Raw genomic sequence first — 18,771 nt, forward strand, 5'->3', positions numbered from 1 at the left:
GAGGTTCTGGGCCAGGACCAGGGCTATTGAATGAGCCCCGGCAGGGTCATGCTTGAGACGGGCATTTTCTTTTTCGGGGGCCTCAGGTGGAATTCCCCCCCAGTTTGAGGACCAGGAGGCTGGGTATGGGCTGGGTGTAGGCTGGGTGTAGGCTGGGTGTAGGCTGGGGGGAAGGAGAGCACAAGCCTGTGCCTGGTCACAAGGGAGCCTATGAGTCCCACCTTGCTACTGCAGGAGGCTACTGGGAGTAGGCAGGCAGGCAGGCAGGCAGGGAGGAGGCCCAGGCAGGGAGGGAGGCAGCACAGGGAGGAGGCCCAGGCAGGGAGGGAGGCAGCACAGGGAGGAGGCCCAGGGAGGTAGGCCAGGGAGGGAGGGAGGCAGGCAGGCAGGTAGGTAGGCAGCCCTGTGTAGGCCATACTCTGCTCACTGGGAGTCAGCTCCAGCTGACCTCCATAGACAGGCAACAGGATGGATTCATAGGCAGGCATCAAAGTGCATTCTACCCACAGTAGAGAGCACTATTAGGCTACATTGGTCATGATTTAAGGCCTTTACCTCTGGTCCCCAATTCAGGCTACACTTGTGTATGCTTCTCCCTACTCATGGGGAACTTAAACTCAGGGGTCAGCTCCAGCTGACCTCCATAGACAGGCAACAGGCCTCATTCTACCCACATGAGAGAGCACTGATTTAGGCCACATTGGTCATGATTTTAAGGCCTTTACCTCTGTCCCCAATTCAGGCTACACTTGTGTATGCTTCTCCCTATTCATGGGGAACATAAACTCAGGGGTCAGCTCCTGCTGACCTCCCATTCTACCCACATGAGAGAGCACTATTTAGGCCACATTGGTCATGATTTAGGCCTTTACCTCTGGTCCCCAATTCAGGCTACACTTGTGTATGCTTCTCCCTATTCATGGGACTAAACTCAGGGGTCAGCTCCTGCTGACCTCCATAGACAGGCAACATTCATAGGCAGGCAGGCATCAAAGTGCATTCTACCCACAGGAGAGAACCTGATCTAGGCTAGTTTGGTCATGATTTGAGGCCTTAACCTCTGGTCCTCAATTCAGCTACACTTGTGTATGCTTCTCCCTACTCATGGGAACTTGAACTCAGCCATACTCTGCTCTGCTCACTGGGAATCAAGTCTAGGCCTGTTCACCTCCATGCAAACTGTGGCAGACAGCACTTAGAGTATGTTCCAAATTGAGCCAGTAGAGGGAGACACAGACCACGACATCCCCTTCACATAGGCTACACTGAGCTGGTCCTAGTCTGCTCATTGGGAATATCTGTTAGCACAAGTCTCTGGGCCTTTTCACCTCCACAGGCAGGCTACAGGAGTGATTCATAGGCAGGCATCAAAGTGCATTCTACCCACATTAGAGAGCACTTTCTAGGCTACATTGACCATGATTTCATGCCTACCTCTGGTCCTATATTCAGGCTACACTTCTGTATGCTTCTCCCTACTCATGGGGACCTTAAACTCAGGGGTCAGCTCCAGCTGACCTCCATAGACAGGCAACAGGCCTCATTCTACCCACAGGAGAGGCTCAATCTAGGCTACATTGACCATGATTGTAATGCCTACCTCTGGTCCTATATTCAGGCTACACTTGTGTATGCTTCTCCCTACTCATGGGGAACTTAAACTCAGGGGTCAGCTCCAGCTGACCTCCATAGACAGGCAACAGGCCTCATTCTACCCACAGGAAGAGAGGCTCAATCTAGGCTACATTGACCATGATTGTATGCCTACCTCTGGTCCTATAATTCAGGCTACACTTGTGTATGCTTCTCCCTACTCATGGGGGACATGAACTCAGGGGTCAGCTCCAGCTGACCATCCATAGACAGGCAACAGGCCTCATTCTACCCACAGGAGAGGGCTCAATCCAGGCTACATTGACCATGATTTTATGCCTACCTCTGGTCCCTATATTCAGGCTACACTTGTGTATGCTTCTCCCTACTCATGGGAACTTAAACTCAGGGGTCAGCTCCAGCTGACCTCCATAGACAGGCAACAGGCCTCATTCTACCCACAGGAGGAGGGCCAACTCTAGGCTACATTGACCATGATTTTATGCCTACCTCTGGTCCTATATTCAGGCTACACTTGTGTATGCTTCTCCCTACTCGATGGGGGACATGAACTAGGGGTCAGCTCCAGCTGACCTCCATCATTCTACCCACAGGAGAGGGCTCAATCTAGGCTACATTGACCATGATTTTTGCCTCCCTCTGGTCTATATTCAGGCTACACTTGTGTATGCTTCTCCCTAGCTCATGGGGACATGAACTCAGGGGTCCAGCTCCGCTGACCTCCATAGACAGGCACACAGGCCTCATTCTAACCCACATGAGAGAGCACTATTTAGGCAACATGGATCATGATTTTAGGCCTTTACCTCTGGTCCCAATTCAGGCTACACTGAGCTGGTCCTAGTCTGCCATTGGGAATATCTGTTTGCACGAATTCTCTGGGCCTTTTCACTCTCCATAGGCAGGCTACAGGCCTCATTCTACCCACAGAGAGAGCTCATCTAGGTCTACATTGACCTATGATTTAAGACCTACCTCTGTTCCTATATTCAGGTTCAGGCTACACTTGTGTATGCTTCTCCCTACTCATGGGGACATGACTCAGGGGTCAGCTCCTGCTTACCTCCATAGGACAGGCAAACAGCCTCATTCTACCCACAGTAGAGAAACTGATCTAGGTCTACTTGACCATGATTTTATGCCTCCCTCTGGTCCTATATTCAGCTACACTTGTGTATGCTTAGCTCCTACCTCATGGGGGAACAGTGAAACTAAGGGGTCAGCTCAGCCTGACGCTCCATAAGACAGGCAACAGGGCCTCATTCAACCCACAGGAGGAGAGGGCATCTAGTCTAGGCTACATTGACCATGATTGTATGCCTACCTCTGGTCCCCAATTCAGGCTACACTTCTGTATGCTTCTCCCTACTCATGGGGGACATGAACTAAGGGGTCAGCTCCAGCTGACCTCCATAGACAGGCAACAGGCCTCATTCTACCCACAGGAGAGGGCTCAATCTAGGCTACATTGACCATGATTTTATGCCTACCTCTGGTCCCCAATTCAGGCTACACTTGTGTATGCTTCTCCCTACTCATGGGGGACATGAACTAAGGGGTCAGCTCCAGCTGACCTCCATAGACAGGCAACAGGCCTCATTCTACCCACATGAGAGAGCACTATTTAGGCCACATTGGTCATGATTTAAGGCCTTTACCTCTGGTCCCCAATTCAGGCTACACTTGTGTATGCTTCTCCCTACTCATGGGGAACTTGAACTCAGCCATACTCTGCTCTGCTCACTGGGAATCAAGTCTAGGCCTGTTCACCTCCATGCAAACTGTGGCAGACAGCACTTAGAGTATGTTCCAAATTGAGCCAGTAGAGGGAGACACAGACCACGACATCCCCTTCACATAGGCTACACTGAGCTGGTCCTAGTCTGCTCATTGGGAATATCTGTTAGCACAAGTCTCTGGGCCTTTTCACCTCCAAAGGCAGGCTACAGAGGATTAGCGGCATCAAGTGCATTCTACCCACAGTAGAGAGCACTTCATCTAGGCTACATTGACCATGATTTCATGCCTACCTCTGGTCCTATATTCAGGCTACACTTGTGTATGCTTCTCCCTACTCATGGGGGACATGAACTCAGGGGTCAGCTCCAGCTGACCTCCATAGACAGGCAACAGGCCTCATTCTACCCACAGGAGAGGGACTCAATCTAGGCTACATTGACCATGATTTATGCCTACCTCTGGTCCTATATTCAGGCTACACTTGTGTATGCTTCTCCCTACTCATGGGGGACATGAACTCAGGGGTCAGCTCCAGCTGACCTCCATAGACAGGCAACAGGCCTCATTCTACCCACAGGAGAGAGCTCAATCTAGGCTACATTGACCATGATTTATGCCTACCTCTGGTCCTATATTCAGGCTACACTTGTGTGTATGCTTCTCCCTACTCATGGGGGACATGAACTAAGGGGTCAGCTCCAGCTGACCTCCATAGACAGGGAACAGGCCTCATTCTACCCACATGAGAGAGCACTATTTAGGCCACATTGGTCATGATTTAAGGCCTTTACCTCTGGTCCCCCAATTCAGGCTACACTTGTGTATGCTTCTCCCTACTCATGGGGGACATGAACTCAGGGGTCAGCTCCTGCTGACCTCCATAGACAGGCAACATTCATAGGCAGGCAGGCCTCATTCTACCCACAGGAGAGAACCTGATCTAGGCTAGTTTGGTCATGATTTGAGGCCTTTACCTCTGGTCCTCAATTCAGGCTACACTTGTGTATGCTTCTCCCTACTCATGGGGAACTTGAACTCAGCCATACTCTGCTCTGCTCACTGGGAATCAAGTCTAGGCCTGTTCACCTCCATGCAAACTGTGGCAGACAGCACTTAGAGTATGTTCCAAATTGAGCCAGTAGAGGGAGACACAGACCACGACATCCCCTTCACATAGGCTACACTGAGCTGGTCCTAGTCTGCTCATTGGGAATATCTGTTAGCACAAGTCTCTGGGCCTTTTCACCTCCATAGACAGGCAACAGGCCTCATTCTACCCACAGGAGAGGGCTCAATCTAGGCTACATTGACCATGATTTATGCCTTACCTCTGGTCCTATATTCAGGCTACACTTGTGTATGCTTCTCCCTACTCATGGGGGACATGAAACTCAGGGGTCAGCTCCAGCTGACCTCCATAGACAGGCAACAGGCCTCATTCTACCCACAGGAGAGGGCTCAATCTAGGCTACATTGACCATGATTGTATGCCTACCTCTGGTCCTATATTCAGGCTACACTTGTGTATGCTTCTCCCTACTCATGGGGGACATGAACTCAGGGGTCAGCTCCAGCTGACCTCCATAGACAGGCAACAGGCCTCATTCTACCCACAGGAGAGGGCTCAATCTAGGCTACATTGACCATGATTGTATGCCTACCTCTGGTCCTATATTCAGGCTACACTTGTGTATGCTTCTCCCTACTCATGGGGGACATGAACTCAGGGGTCAGCTCCAGCTGACCTCCATAGACAGGCAACAGGCCTCATTCTACCCACAGGAGAGGGCTCAATCTAGGCTACATTGACCATGATTTTATGCCTACCTCTGGTCCTATATTCAGGCTACACTTGTGTATGCTTCTCCCTACTCATGGGGACATGAACTCAGGGGTCAGCTCCAGCTGACCTCCATAGACAGGCAACAGGCCTCATTCTACCCACAGGAGAGGGCTCAATCTAGGCTACATTGACCATGATTTTATGCCTACCTCTGGTCCTATATTCAGGCTACACTTGTGTATGCTTCTCCCTACTCATGGGGGACATGAACTCAGGGGTCAGCTCCAGCTGACCTCCATAGACAGGCAACAGGCCTCATTCTACCCACAGGAGAGGGCTCAATCTAGGCTACATTGACCATGATTTTATGCCTACCTCTGGTCCTATATTCAGGCTACACTTGTGTATGCTTCTCCCTACTCATGGGGGACATGAACTCAGGGGTCAGCTCCAGCTGACCTCCATAGACAGGCAACAGGCCTCATTCTACCCACAGGAGAGGGCTCAATCTAGGCTACATTGACCATGATTTAAGGCCTACCTCTGGTCCTATATTCAGGCTACACTTGTGTATGCTTCTCCCTACTCATGGGGGACATGAACTAAGGGGTCAGCTCCAGCTGACCTCCATAGACAGGCAACAGGCCTCATTCTACCCACAGGAGAGGGCTCAATCTAGGCTACATTGACCATGATTTAAGGCCTACCTCTGGTCCCTATATTCAGGCTACACTTGTGTATGCTTCTCCCTACTCATGGGGGACATGAACTAAGGGGTCAGCTCCAGCTGACCTCCATAGACAGGCAACAGGCCTCATTCTACCCACAGGAGAGGACTCAATCTAGGCTACATTGACCATGATTTTATGCCTACCTCTGGTCCCATATTCAGGCTACACTTGTGTATGCTTCTCCCTACTCATGGGGGACATGAACTCAGGGGTCAGCTCCAGCTGACCTCCATAGACAGGCAACATTCATAGGCAGGCAGGCATCAAAGTGCATTCTACCCACAGTAGAGAGCACTTTCTAGGGTACATGGATCATGATTTGATGCCTTACCTGTGGTCCCCAATTCAGGCTACACTTGTGTATGCTTCTCCCTACTCATGGGGGACATGAACTCAGGGGTCAGCTCCAGCTGACCTCCATAGACAGGCAACAGGCCTCATTCTACCCACAGGAGAGAAACTGATCTAGGCTACATTGACCATGATTTGATGCCTTACCTCTGGTCCCCAATTCAGGCTACACTTCTGTATGCTTCTCCCTACTCATGGGGAACATGAACTCAGGGGTCAGCTCCTGCTGACCTCCATAGACAGGCAACATTCATAGGCAGGCAGGCATCAAAGTGCATTCTACCCACAGTAGAGAGCACTTTCTAGGGTACATGGATCATGATTTGATGCCTTACCTGTGGTCCCCAATTCAGGCTACACTTGTGTATGCTTCTCCCTACTCATGGGGGACATGAACTCAGGGGTCAGCTCCAGCTGACCTCCATAGACAGGCAACAGGCCTCATTCTACCCACAGGAGAGAACCTGATCTAGGCTACATGGATCATGATTTTATGCCTACCTCTGGTCCTATATTCAGGCTACACTTGTGTATGCTTCTCCCTACTCATGGGGAACTGGAACTCAGGGCTCAGCTCCTGCTGACCTCTATGCACTGTGGCAGCCAGCACTTAGAGTATGTTCCAAATAGAGCCAGGAGAACCATACACAAGCACCCTGTCTTTACACCATCTAGGAGACATCTCTCCTGGCTAAACATAGACTGTAGGTTAATAGATTCAAAACAGACAGATCATTTTCATGACATTTATTGAAATAATCATAATAGGTGCATAGAGCAGGGTGAAGAGGGGGTGTAGTCTCAGGCTCAGTTCCTTCCAGGGAAGGTGTTGTGGGGCCAGGTTGAAGGCTGATTCCCCTGCCTGGGTGTTGTGGGGCCAGGTAGAAGGCTGATTCCCCTGCCTGGGCCCAGGGCATTCTGTAGCATCCTGCAATCAAGACAAAAACACATGTGTCACACACACACACACACACACACACACACACACACACACACACACACACACACACACACACACACACACACACACACACACACACACACACACACACACACACACCTATATATTCCAAAAGCTTCACCTGTGAAATGGGTTATGGTTAAGGGTTTAGCTATTACTTAGGGAATAGGGCTAACTTTGGCTCAGGGTTAAGGGTTTGGGGAAAGGGTTTGGGGTTAGGGTTAAAGGGTTTGGGGAAAGGGTTAAAGGGTTTGGGGAAAGGGTTTGGGGAAAGGGTTAAAGGGTTAGGGTTAAAGGGTTTGGGGAAAGGGTTTGGGGAAAGGGTTAGGGTTAAAGGGTTTGGGGAAAGGGTTTGGGGAAAGGGTTAAAGGGTTTGGGGAAAGGGTTAGGGTTTGGGGAAAGGGTTAGGGTTTGGGGAAAGGGTTAGGGTTAAAGGGTTTGGGGAAAGGGTTTGGGGAAAGGGTTAGGGTTAAAGGGTTTGGGGAAAGGGTTTGGGGAAAGGGTTAAAGGGTTTGGGGAAAGGGTTAGGGTTTGGGGAAAGGGTTAGGGTTTGGGGAAAGGGTTAGGGTTTGGGGAAAGGGTTAGGGTTTGGGGAAAGGGTTAGGGTTTGGGGAAAGGGTTAGGGTTAGGGTTTGGGGAAAGGATTTGGTTAGGTATAAGGATAAAAACGACTTTGACCCTCAAGAGTTTGACTCTCATTTGCATATCTGGCTTGTGATTGGCTGTGCTTCAACTTGGACTATCTTAGGAACTACAGGTGCGATTAGCACGGGCCTGGTGTTGGATTCACAATTTTCACAGCAAACACACACACACACACACACACACACACACACACACACACACACACACACACACACACACACACACACACACACACACACACACACACAACAGGAGGGAGGATCATGCCCTGGTTCTCTATACAGGCTACACAGTATATTTATGTAGCACAATTCTCACCTGGGTACTGGATGATAGGGTTAGCCCTGGCTCTAGTTTCTCTATGCAGGCAGGCTGGCAGGCTGGCAGGCAGGCAGGGAGGAGGCCCAGGCAGGGAGGAGGCCCAGGCAGGGAGGAGGCCCAGGCAGGGAGGAGGCCCAGGCAGGGAGGAGGCCCAGGCAGGGAGGAGGCCCAGGCAGGGAGGAGGCCCAGGCAGGGAGGAGGCCCAGGCAGGGAGGAGGCCCAGGCAGGGAGGAGGCCCAGGCAGGGAGGAGGCCCAGGCAGGCAGGCAGGCCAGATCAATGGTTCAGTGGTCTTGTAATTTTTTCCCCCCCGGAGCTGTACCCGCAGCGTTACCTAAGAAAATAAAACAAGTAGCACACGTCTTTAGTAGCCAGCTGGCTAGCGCGGCCTACTTGCTAACGGGTTAGCGAAAGCCATAGGTAACCTATAGGAGCTGGCTAAATAGCAAGCTACTTACTAACGGGATTTATTCTACCATCTATTATTACCACCATCAGAGATGTTGTCCCATTTTGATGGAATTAATGTATACATACTTGAGAAAATAAAACAAGTAGCACTCACGTCTTTAGTAGCCAGCTGGCTAGCGCGGCCTACTTGCTAACGGGTTAGCTACAGCCATAGGTAACCTATAGTATCTGGCTAAATAGCAAGCTACTCGCGCTAGCTTGTTAGCGGCGCAAACGATAGGTAAACGAATGAAATAATGAATCAACTACATACCACAAGTCTCCCTCTTTCGCTGGGTTATAATAGGATACACTAAACAGGTGTTTTAAGCAGGTGTATTGAACGAAAGCTTACCTGAACGACGGAGAAAAACATCCTGTTTTACAGTTAACCGTGTCCCATTGTCAACATGATATCCGGAATCAAAGGTTCCTAACGCAATGTAAATCGTATTCACCCGATTGCCATAGAAAAGCCAAGAAGAGATTGGTTTAAAAAATCAATAGCATTTTGCCCATAGGGAATAGGCGATCAAATGAATTTATCCAAGGAGATTTCCAATGATTTGTATAGTTATCCTCTTCACCCGTGCTCACTTTGAATGCTCGCCCTCCGGTGGCTGTGAGAGGGATTTATTGTGAATTCTCCTCTTCTCCTCTTCTCTAAATGAATAGGCTACAAACACGTCGTCTTTCCCGGTCTGATATGATCAAGGTTTGGTAATGCACAGACGAGTTTTGCCTAGCAAACAAGAGCATTTGGCCACCACGGTGAATAGGCTACTATTGTACTACACTCGTTTCTGGGAGGCTAATGTCAACAGCAACGGGCGTTTCGTTGCAGTGTAATGTTGTTCAGTTCCGGTGTAATGGTACGGGCATGTACTTGGATGAAACAATTGATTCCATGAAGAAAATAAAAGAAATATTACGCCTACAATGTGTTGGAAGATTTATTGCAACTCACCAAATACGACGCGATGCTATAGCACATGTTGTTCTTAATTCCAACCAGGAGAGGTCGACAAAAACACGCCCCCCCTGTGGAGATATGCTAAAATTCACCAACTACGGAGAATATAGCATAGTACCAACTCCAGCCAGGAGAGGGAGACACTTGTCATGAAGTTGATTGTGAGACACACTGTGAATGCGAGTGCAAAGAAATGATTTGCTGAAATAAGATGTATTTGGATGTTCCCAGGCCATCAGTCACGGGGCAAATATGGCACATAACCCAGGGGTATTTTTTACAATGATTTGGATCATTTAATAAAGTAAAAGAGGTGCTGCCTACCTCAGAAATGGTGTACTTACAGGCTGGTGCTAGTGTACAGTGTTGTGTTTTTGAGTAGTGTCCCCTGTGAAATATGAAGCAAGCATCAGAGCATCTTGTGGACAGTGTATGACCGGGCTGTGTGATTTGGATCAGGTCCTATCAGTCTATCTCTCCCAGGCAGTGCATTCCCTGGTAGCGGCCCTCTGCTGGCTGTTTGGTAGACTGCTGTTTTAATGCATTCTGGTTACCAGGTGTCCGACCCTTTTGAGAGCGCCACTAAGCATCTTTCGGGGTCCGGGGGGGTCGGGGGGGTGCTTAAGAGTGGGTACCCGGGGACTCATGGAGGTTGAGGTTCTGGGCCAGGACCAGGGCTATTGAATGAGCCCCGGCAGGGTCATGCTTGAGACGGGCATTTTATTTTTCGGGGGCCTTAGGTGGAATTCCCCCCCAGTTTGAGGACCAGGAGGCTGGGTATGGGCTGGGTGTAGGCTGGGTGTAGGCTGGGTGTAGGCTGGCTTGTGCTCTTCCCCCATGTAGGCAAGCCTCACTGGGGGGAAGGAGAGCACAAGCCTGTGCCTGGTCACAAGGGAGCCTATGAGTCCCACCTTGCTACTGCAGGAGGCTACTGGGAGTAGGCAGGCAGGCAGGCAGGCAGGCAGGCAGGCAGGCAGGGAGGCAGCCCAGGGAGGGAGGGAGGCAGGCAGGCAGGCAGGCAGGCAGGCAGGGAGGAGGCCCAGGCAGGCAGGGAGGCAGGCAGCCCAGGGAGGAGGCCCAGGCAGACAGGGAGGCAGGCAGCCCAGGGAGGAGGCCAGGGAGGGAGGCCAGGGCAGGTAGGTAGGCAGCCCTGTGTAGGCCATACTCTGCTCACTGGGAGTCAGCTCCAGCTGACCTCCATAGACAGGCAACAGGATGGATTCATAGGCAGGCATCAAAGTGCATTCTACCCACAGTAGAGAGCACTATTTAGGCTACATTGGTCATGATTTAAGGCCTTTACCTCTGGTCCCCAATTCAGGCTACACTTGTGTATGCTTCTCCCTACTCATGGGGAACTTAAACTCAGGGGTCAGCTCCAGCTGACCTCCATAGACAGGCAACAGGCCTCATTCTACCCACATGAGAGAGCACTATTTAGGCCACATTGGTCATGATTTAAGGCCTTTACCTCTGGTCCCCAATTCAGGCTACACTTGTGTATGCTTCTCCCTATTCATGGGGAACATAAACTCAGGGGTCAGCTCCTGCTGACCTCCATAGACAGGCAACATTTATAGGCAGGCATCAAAGTGCATTCTACCCACAGGAGAGAACCTGATCTAAGCTACACTGGTCATGATTTTAGGCCTTACCTGTGGTCCTATATTCAGGCTACACTTGTGTGTATGCTTCTCCCTACTCATGGGGAAATTGAACTCAGGGGTCAGCTCCAGCTGACCTCCAAAGACAGGGAACAGGCCTCATTCTACCCACATGAGAGAGCACTATTTAGGCCACATTGGTCATGATTTAAGGCCTTTACCTCTGGTCCCCAATTCAGGCTACACTTGTGTGTATGCTTCTCCCTACTTCATGGGGAACTTAAACTCAGGGGTCAGCTCCTGCTGACCTCCATAGACAGGCAACATTCATAGGCAGGCAGGCATCAAAGTGCATTCTACCCACAGGAGAGAACCTGATCTAGGCTAGTTTGGTCATGATTTGAGGCCTTTACCTCTGGTCCTCAATTCAGGCTACACTTGTGTATGCTTCTCCCTACTCATGGGGAACTTGAACTCAGCCATACTCTGCTCTGCTCACTGGGAATCAAGTCTAGGCCTGTTCACCTCCATGCAAACTGTGGCAGACAGCACTTAGAGTATGTTCCAAATTGAGCCAGTAGAGGGAGACACAGACCACGACATCCCCTTCACATAGGCTACACTGAGCTGGTCCTAGTCTGCTCATTGGGAATATCTGTTAGCACAAGTCTCTGGGCCTTTTCACCTCCACAGGCAGGCTACAGGAGTGATTCATAGGCAGGCATCAAAGTGCATTCTACCCACAGTAGAGAGCACTTTCTAGGCTACATTGACCATGATTTCATGCCTACCTCTGGTCCTATATTCAGGCTACACTTGTGTATGCTTCTCCCTACTCATGGGGGACATGAACTCAGGGGTCAGCTCCAGCTGACCTCCATAGACAGGCAACAGGCCTCATTCTACCCACAGGAGAGGGCTCAATCTAGGCTACATTGACCATGATTTAAGGCCTACCTCTGGTCCTATATTCAGGCTACACTTGTGTATGCTTCTCCCTACTCATGGGGGACATGAACTCAGGGGTCAGCTCCTGCTGACCTCCATAGACAGGCAACAGGCCTCATTCTACCCACAGGAGAGAAACTGATCTAGGCTACATTGACCATGATTTTATGCCTCCCTCTGGTCCTATATTCAGGCTACACTTGTGTATGCTTCTCCCTACTCATGGGGGACATGAACTAAGGGGTCAGCTCCAGCTGACCTCCATAGACAGGCAACAGGCCTCATTCTACCCACAGGAGAGGGCTCAATCTAGGCTACATTGACCATGATTGTATGCCTACCTCTGGTCCCCAATTCAGGCTACACTTCTGTATGCTTCTCCCTACTCATGGGGGACATGAACTAAGGGGTCAGCTCCAGCTGACCTCCATAGACAGGCAACAGGCCTCATTCTACCCACAGGAGAGGGCTCAATCTAGGCTACATTGACCATGATTGTATGCCTACCTCTGGTCCCCAATTCAGGCTACACTTCTGTATGCTTCTCCCTACTCATGGGGGACATGAACTAAGGGGTCAGCTCCAGCTGACCTCCATAGACAGGCAACAGGCCTCATTCTACCCACATGAGAGAGCACTATTTAGGCCACATTGGTCATGATTTAAGGCCTTTACCTGTGGTCCCCAATTCAGGCTACACTTGTGCATGCTTCTCCCTACTCATGGGGAACTTGAACTCAGCCATACTCTGCTCTGCTCACTGGGAATCAAGTCTAGGCCTGTTCACCTTCATGCAAACTGTGGCAGACAGCACTTAGAGTATGTTCCAAATTGAGCCAGTAGAGGGAGACACAGACCACGACATCCCCTTCACATAGGCTACACTGAGCTGGTCCTAGTCTGCTCATTGGGAATATCTGTTGGCACAAGTCTCTGGGCCTTTTCACCTCCATAGGCAGGCTACAGGCCTCATTCTACCCACAGGAGAGGGCTCAATCTAGGCTACATTGACCATGATTTAAGGCCTACCTCTGGTCCTATATTCAGGCTACACTTGTGTATGCTTCTCCCTACTCATGGGGGACATGAACTAAGGGGTCAGCTCCAGCTGACCTCCATAGACAGGCAACAGGCCTCATTCTACCCACAGGAGAGAAACTGATCTAGGCTACATTGACCATGATTTTATGCCTCCCTCTGGTCCTATATTCAGGCTACACTTGTGTATGCTTCTCCCTACTCATGGGGGACATGAACTAAGGGGTCAGCTCCAGCTGACCTCCATAGACAGGCAACAGGCCTCATTCTACCCACAGGAGAGGGCTCAATCTAGGCTACATTGACCATGATTGTATGCCTACCTCTGGTCCCCAATTCAGGCTACACTTCTGTATGCTTCTCCCTACTCATGGGGGACATGAACTAAGGGGTCAGCTCCAGCTGACCTCCATAGACAGGCAACAGGCCTCATTCTACCCACAGGAGAGGGCTCAATCTAGGCTACATTGACCATGATTTAAGGCCTACCTCTGGTCCCCAATTCAGGCTACACTTCTGTATGCTTCTCCCTACTCATGGGGGACATGAACTAAGGGGTCAGCTCCAGCTGACCTCCATAGACAGGCAACAGGCCTCATTCTACCCACATGAGAGAGCACTATTTAGGCTACATTGGTCATGATTTAAGGCCTTTACCTCTGGTCCTCAATTCAGGCTACACTTGTGTATGCTTCTCCCTACTCATGGGGAACTTGAACTCAGCCATACTCTGCTCTGCTCACTGGGAATCAAGTCTAGGCCTGTTCACCTCCATGCAAACTGTGGCAGACAGCACTTAGAGTATGTTCCAAATTGAGCCAGTAGAGGGAGACACAGACCACGACATCCCCTTCACATAGGCTACACTGAGCTGGTCCTAGTCTGCTCATTGGGAATATCTGTTAGCACAAGTCTCTGGGCCTTTTCACCTCCACAGGCAGGCTACAGGAGTGATTCATAGGCAGGCATCAAAGTGCATTCTACCCACATTAGAGAGCACTTTCTAGGCTACATTGACCATGATTTCATGCCTACCTCTGGTCCTATATTCAGGCTACACTTGTGTATGCTTCTCCCTACTCATGGGGGACATGAACTCAGGGGTCAGCTCCAGCTGACCTCCATAGACAGGCAACAGGCCTCATTCTACCCACAGGAGAGGGCTCAATCTAGGCTACATTGACCATGATTTAAGGCCTACCTCTGGTCCTATATTCAGGCTACACTTGTGTATGCTTCTCCCTACTCATGGGGGACATGAACTCAGGGGTCAGCTCCATGTGACCTCCATAGACAGGCAACAGGCCTCATTCTACCCACAGGAGAGAAACTGATCTAGGCTACATTGACCATGATTTTATGCCTACCTCTGGTCCTATATTCAGGCTACACTTGTGTATGCTTCTCCCTACTCATGGGGGACATGAACTAAGGGGTCAGCTCCAGCTGACCTCCATAGACAGGCAACAGGCCTCATTCTACCCACAGGAGAGGGCTCAATCTAGGCTACATTGACCATGATTGTATGCCTACCTCTGGTCCTATATTCAGGCTACACTTGTGTATGCTTCTCCCTACTCATGGGGACCTGGAACTCAGGGGTCAGCTCCAGCTGACCTCCATAGACAGGCAACAGGCCTCATTCTACCCACAGGAGAGGGCTCAATCTAGGCTACATTGACCATGATTGTATGCCTACCTCTGGTCCTATATTCAGGCTACACTTGTGTATGCTTCTCCCTACTCATGGGGGACATGAACTCAGGGGTCAGCTCATTGGGAATATCTGTTAGCACAAGTCTCTGGGCCTTTTCACCTCCATAGGCAGGCTACAGGCCTCATTCTACCCACAGGAGAGGGCTCAATCTAGGCTACATTGACCATGATTTAGGCCTACCTCTGGTCCTATATTCAGGCTACACTTGTGTATGCTTCTCCCTACTCATGGGGGACATGAACTCAGGGGTCAGCTCCAGCTGACCTCCATAGACAGGCAACAGGCCTCATTCTACCCACAGGAGAGGGCTCAATCTAGGCTACATTGACCATGATTTTATGCCTCCCTCTGGTCCTATATTCAGGCTACACTTGTGTATGCTTCTCCCTACTCATGGGGGACATGAACTAAGGGGTCAGCTCCAGCTGACCTCCATAGACAGGCAACAGGCCTCATTCTACCCACAGGAGAGGGCTCAATCTAGGCTACATTGACCATGATTGTATGCCTACCTCTGGTCCCCAATTCAGGCTACACTTCTGTATGCTTCTCCCTACTCATGGGGGACATGAACTAAGGGGTCAGCTCCAGCTGACCTCCATAGACAGGCAACAGGCCTCATTCTACCCACAGGAGAGGGCTCAATCTAGGCTACATTGACCATGATTGTATGCCTACCTCTGGTCCCCAATTCAGGCTACACTTCTGTATGCTTCTCCCTACTCATGGGGAACATGAACTCAGGGGTCAGCTCCTGCTGACCTCCATAGACAGGCAACAGGCCTCATTCTACCCACAGGAGAGGGCTCAATCTAGGCTACATTGACCATGATTGTATGCCTACCTCTGGTCCCCAATTCAGGCTACACTTCTGTATGCTTCTCCCTACTCATGGGGGACATGAACTAAGGGGTCAGCTCCAGCTGACCTCCATAGACAGGCAACAGGCCTCATTCTACCCACAGGAGAGGGCTCAATCTAGGCTACATTGACCATGATTTTATGCCTACCTCTGGTCCTATATTCAGGCTACACTTGTGTATGCTTCTCCCTACTCATGGGGGACATGAACTAAGGGGTCAGCTTCAGCTGACCTCCATAGACAGGCAACAGGCCTCATTCTACCCACAGGAGAGGGCTCAATCTAGGCTACATTGACCATGATTTAAGGCCTACCTCTGGTCCTATATTCAGGCTACACTTGTGTATGCTTCTCCCTACCCATGGGGGACATGAACTAAGGGGTCAGCTCCAGCTGACCTCCATAGACAGGCAACAGGCCTCATTCTACCCACAGGAGAGGGCTCAATCTAGGCTACATTGACCATGATTTAAGGCCTACCTCTGGTCCTATATTCAGGCTACACTTGTGTATGCTTCTCCCTACTCATGGGGGACATGAACTAAGGGGTCAGCTCCAGGTGACCTCCATAGACAGGCAACAGGCCTCATTCTACCCACAGGAGAGGGCTCAATCTAGGCTACATTGACCATGATTTTATGCCTACCTCTGGTCCCCAATTCAGGCTACACTTGTGTATGCTTCTCCCTACTCATGGGGGACATGAACTCAGGGGTCAGCTCCAGCTGACCTCCATAGACAGGCAACATTCATAGGCAGGCAGGCATCAAAGTGCATTCTACCCACAGTAGAGAGCACTTTCTAGGGTACATGGATCATGATTTGATGCCTTACCTGTGGTCCCCAATTCAGGCTACACTTGTGTATGCTTCTCCCTACTCATGGGGGACATGAACTCAGGGGTCAGCTCCAGCTGACCTCCATAGACAGGCAACAGGCCTCATTCTACCCACAGGAGAGAAACTGATCTAGGCTACATTGACCATGATTGTATGCCTACCTCTGGTCCCCAATTCAGGCTACACTTCTGTATGCTTCTCCCTACTCATGGGGAACATGAACTCAGGGGTCAGCTCCAGCTGACCTCCATAGACAGGCAACATTCATAGGCAGGCAGGCATCAAAGTGCATTCTACCCACAGTAGAGAGCACTTTCTAGGGTACATGGATCATGATTTGATGCCTTACCTGTGGTCCCCAATTCAGGCTACACTTGTGTATGCTTCTCCCTACTCATGGGGGACATGAACTCAGGGGTCAGCTCCAGCTGACCTCCATAGACAGGCAACAGGCCTCATTCTACCCACAGGAGAGAAACTGATCTAGGCTACATGGATCATGATTTTATGCCTACCTCTGGTCCTATATTCAGGCTACACTTGTGTATGCTTCTCCCTACTCATGGGGAACTGGAACTCAGGGCTCAGCTCCTGCTGACCTCTATGCACTGTGGCAGCCAGCACTTAGAGTATGTTCCAAATAGAGCCAGGAGAACCATACACAAGCACCCTGTCTTTACACCATCTAGGAGACATCTCTCCTGGCTAAACATAGACTGTAGGTTAATAGATTCAAAACAGACAGATCATTTTCATGACATTTATTGAAATAATCATAATAGGTGCATAGAGCAGGGTGAAGAGGGGGTGTAGTCTCAGGCTCAGTTCCTTCCAGGGAAGGTGTTGTGGGGCCAGGTTGAAGGCTGATTCCCCTGCCTGGGTGTTGTGGGGCCAGGTAGAAGGCTGATTCCCCTGCCTGGGCCCAGGGCATTCTGTAGCATCCTGCAATCAAGACAAAAACACATGTGTCACACACACACACACACACACACACACACACACACACACACACACACACACACACACACACACACACACACACACACACACACACACACACACACACACACACACACACACACACACACACACCTATATATTCCAAAAGCTTCACCTGTGAAATGGGTTATGGTTAAGGGTTTAGCTATTACTTAGGGAATAGGGCTAACTTTGGCTCAGGGTTAAGGGTTTGGGGAAAGGGTTTGGGGTTAGGGTTAAAGGGTTTGGGGAAAGGGTTAAAGGGTTTGGGGAAAGGGTTTGGGGAAAGGGTTAAAGGGTTAGGGTTAAAGGGTTTGGGGAAAGGGTTTGGGGAAAGGGTTAGGGTTAAAGGGTTTGGGGAAAGGGTTTGGGGAAAGGGTTAAAGGGTTTGGGGAAAGGGTTAGGGTTTGGGGAAAGGGTTAGGGTTTGGGGAAAGGGTTAGGGTTAAAGGGTTTGGGGAAAGGGTTTGGGGAAAGGGTTAGGGTTAAAGGGTTTGGGGAAAGGGTTTGGGGAAAGGGTTAAAGGGTTTGGGGAAAGGGTTAGGGTTTGGGGAAAGGGTTAGGGTTTGGGGAAAGGGTTAGGGTTTGGGGAAAGGGTTAGGGTTTGGGGAAAGGGTTAGGGTTTGGGGAAAGGGTTAGGGTTAGGGTTTGGGGAAAGGATTTGGTTAGGTATAAGGATAAAAACGACTTTGACCCTCAAGAGTTTGACTCTCATTTGCATATCTGGCTTGTGATTGGCTGTGCTTCAACTTGGACTATCTTAGGAACTACAGGTGCGATTAGCACGGGCCTGGTGTTGGATTCACAATTTTCACAGCAAACACACACACACACACACACACACACACACACACACACACACACACACACACACACACACACACACACACACACACACACACACACACACAACAGGAGGGAGGATCATGCCCTGGTTCTCTATACAGGCTACACAGTATATTTATGTAGCACAATTCTCACCTGGGTACTGGATGATAGGGTTAGCCCTGGCTCTAGTTTCTCTATGCAGGCAGGCTGGCAGGCTGGCAGGCAGGCAGGCAGGGAGGAGGCCAGGCAGGGAGGAGGCCCAGGCAGGGAGGAGGCCCAGGCAGGGAGGAGGCCCAGGCAGGGAGGAGGCCCAGGCAGGCAGGCAGGCCAGATCAATGGTTCAGTGGTCTTGTAATTTTTTCCCCCCCGGAGCTGTACCCGCAGCGTTAC

At 50.4% G+C, this 18,771-nt stretch overlaps 2 long non-coding RNA genes across 2 annotated transcripts; both read right to left on the minus strand.

The window, feature by feature from the left end:
• Positions 1 to 6,951: 6,951 nt before the first annotated feature.
• Positions 6,952 to 8,266, minus strand: LOC117594218. The gene is made up of 2 exons (XR_004575581.1): positions 8,144 to 8,266; positions 6,952 to 7,147 (listed from the first exon to the last, which is right to left on the minus strand). It is a non-coding gene; the product is annotated as an uncharacterized LOC117594218 (long non-coding RNA).
• A 9,056-nt stretch (positions 8,267 to 17,322) lies between these two features.
• LOC117594219 lies at positions 17,323 to 18,619 on the minus strand. Its single transcript, XR_004575583.1, has 2 exons — positions 18,535 to 18,619; positions 17,323 to 17,518 (listed from the first exon to the last, which is right to left on the minus strand). It is a non-coding gene; the product is annotated as an uncharacterized LOC117594219 (long non-coding RNA).
• Positions 18,620 to 18,771: the final 152 nt, after the last annotated feature.

This window comes from Esox lucius, unplaced genomic scaffold (genome assembly GCF_011004845.1).
Source record: "Esox lucius isolate fEsoLuc1 unplaced genomic scaffold, fEsoLuc1.pri scaffold_53_arrow_ctg1, whole genome shotgun sequence".
Taxonomy (NCBI): Eukaryota; Metazoa; Chordata; class Actinopteri; order Esociformes; family Esocidae; genus Esox; species Esox lucius.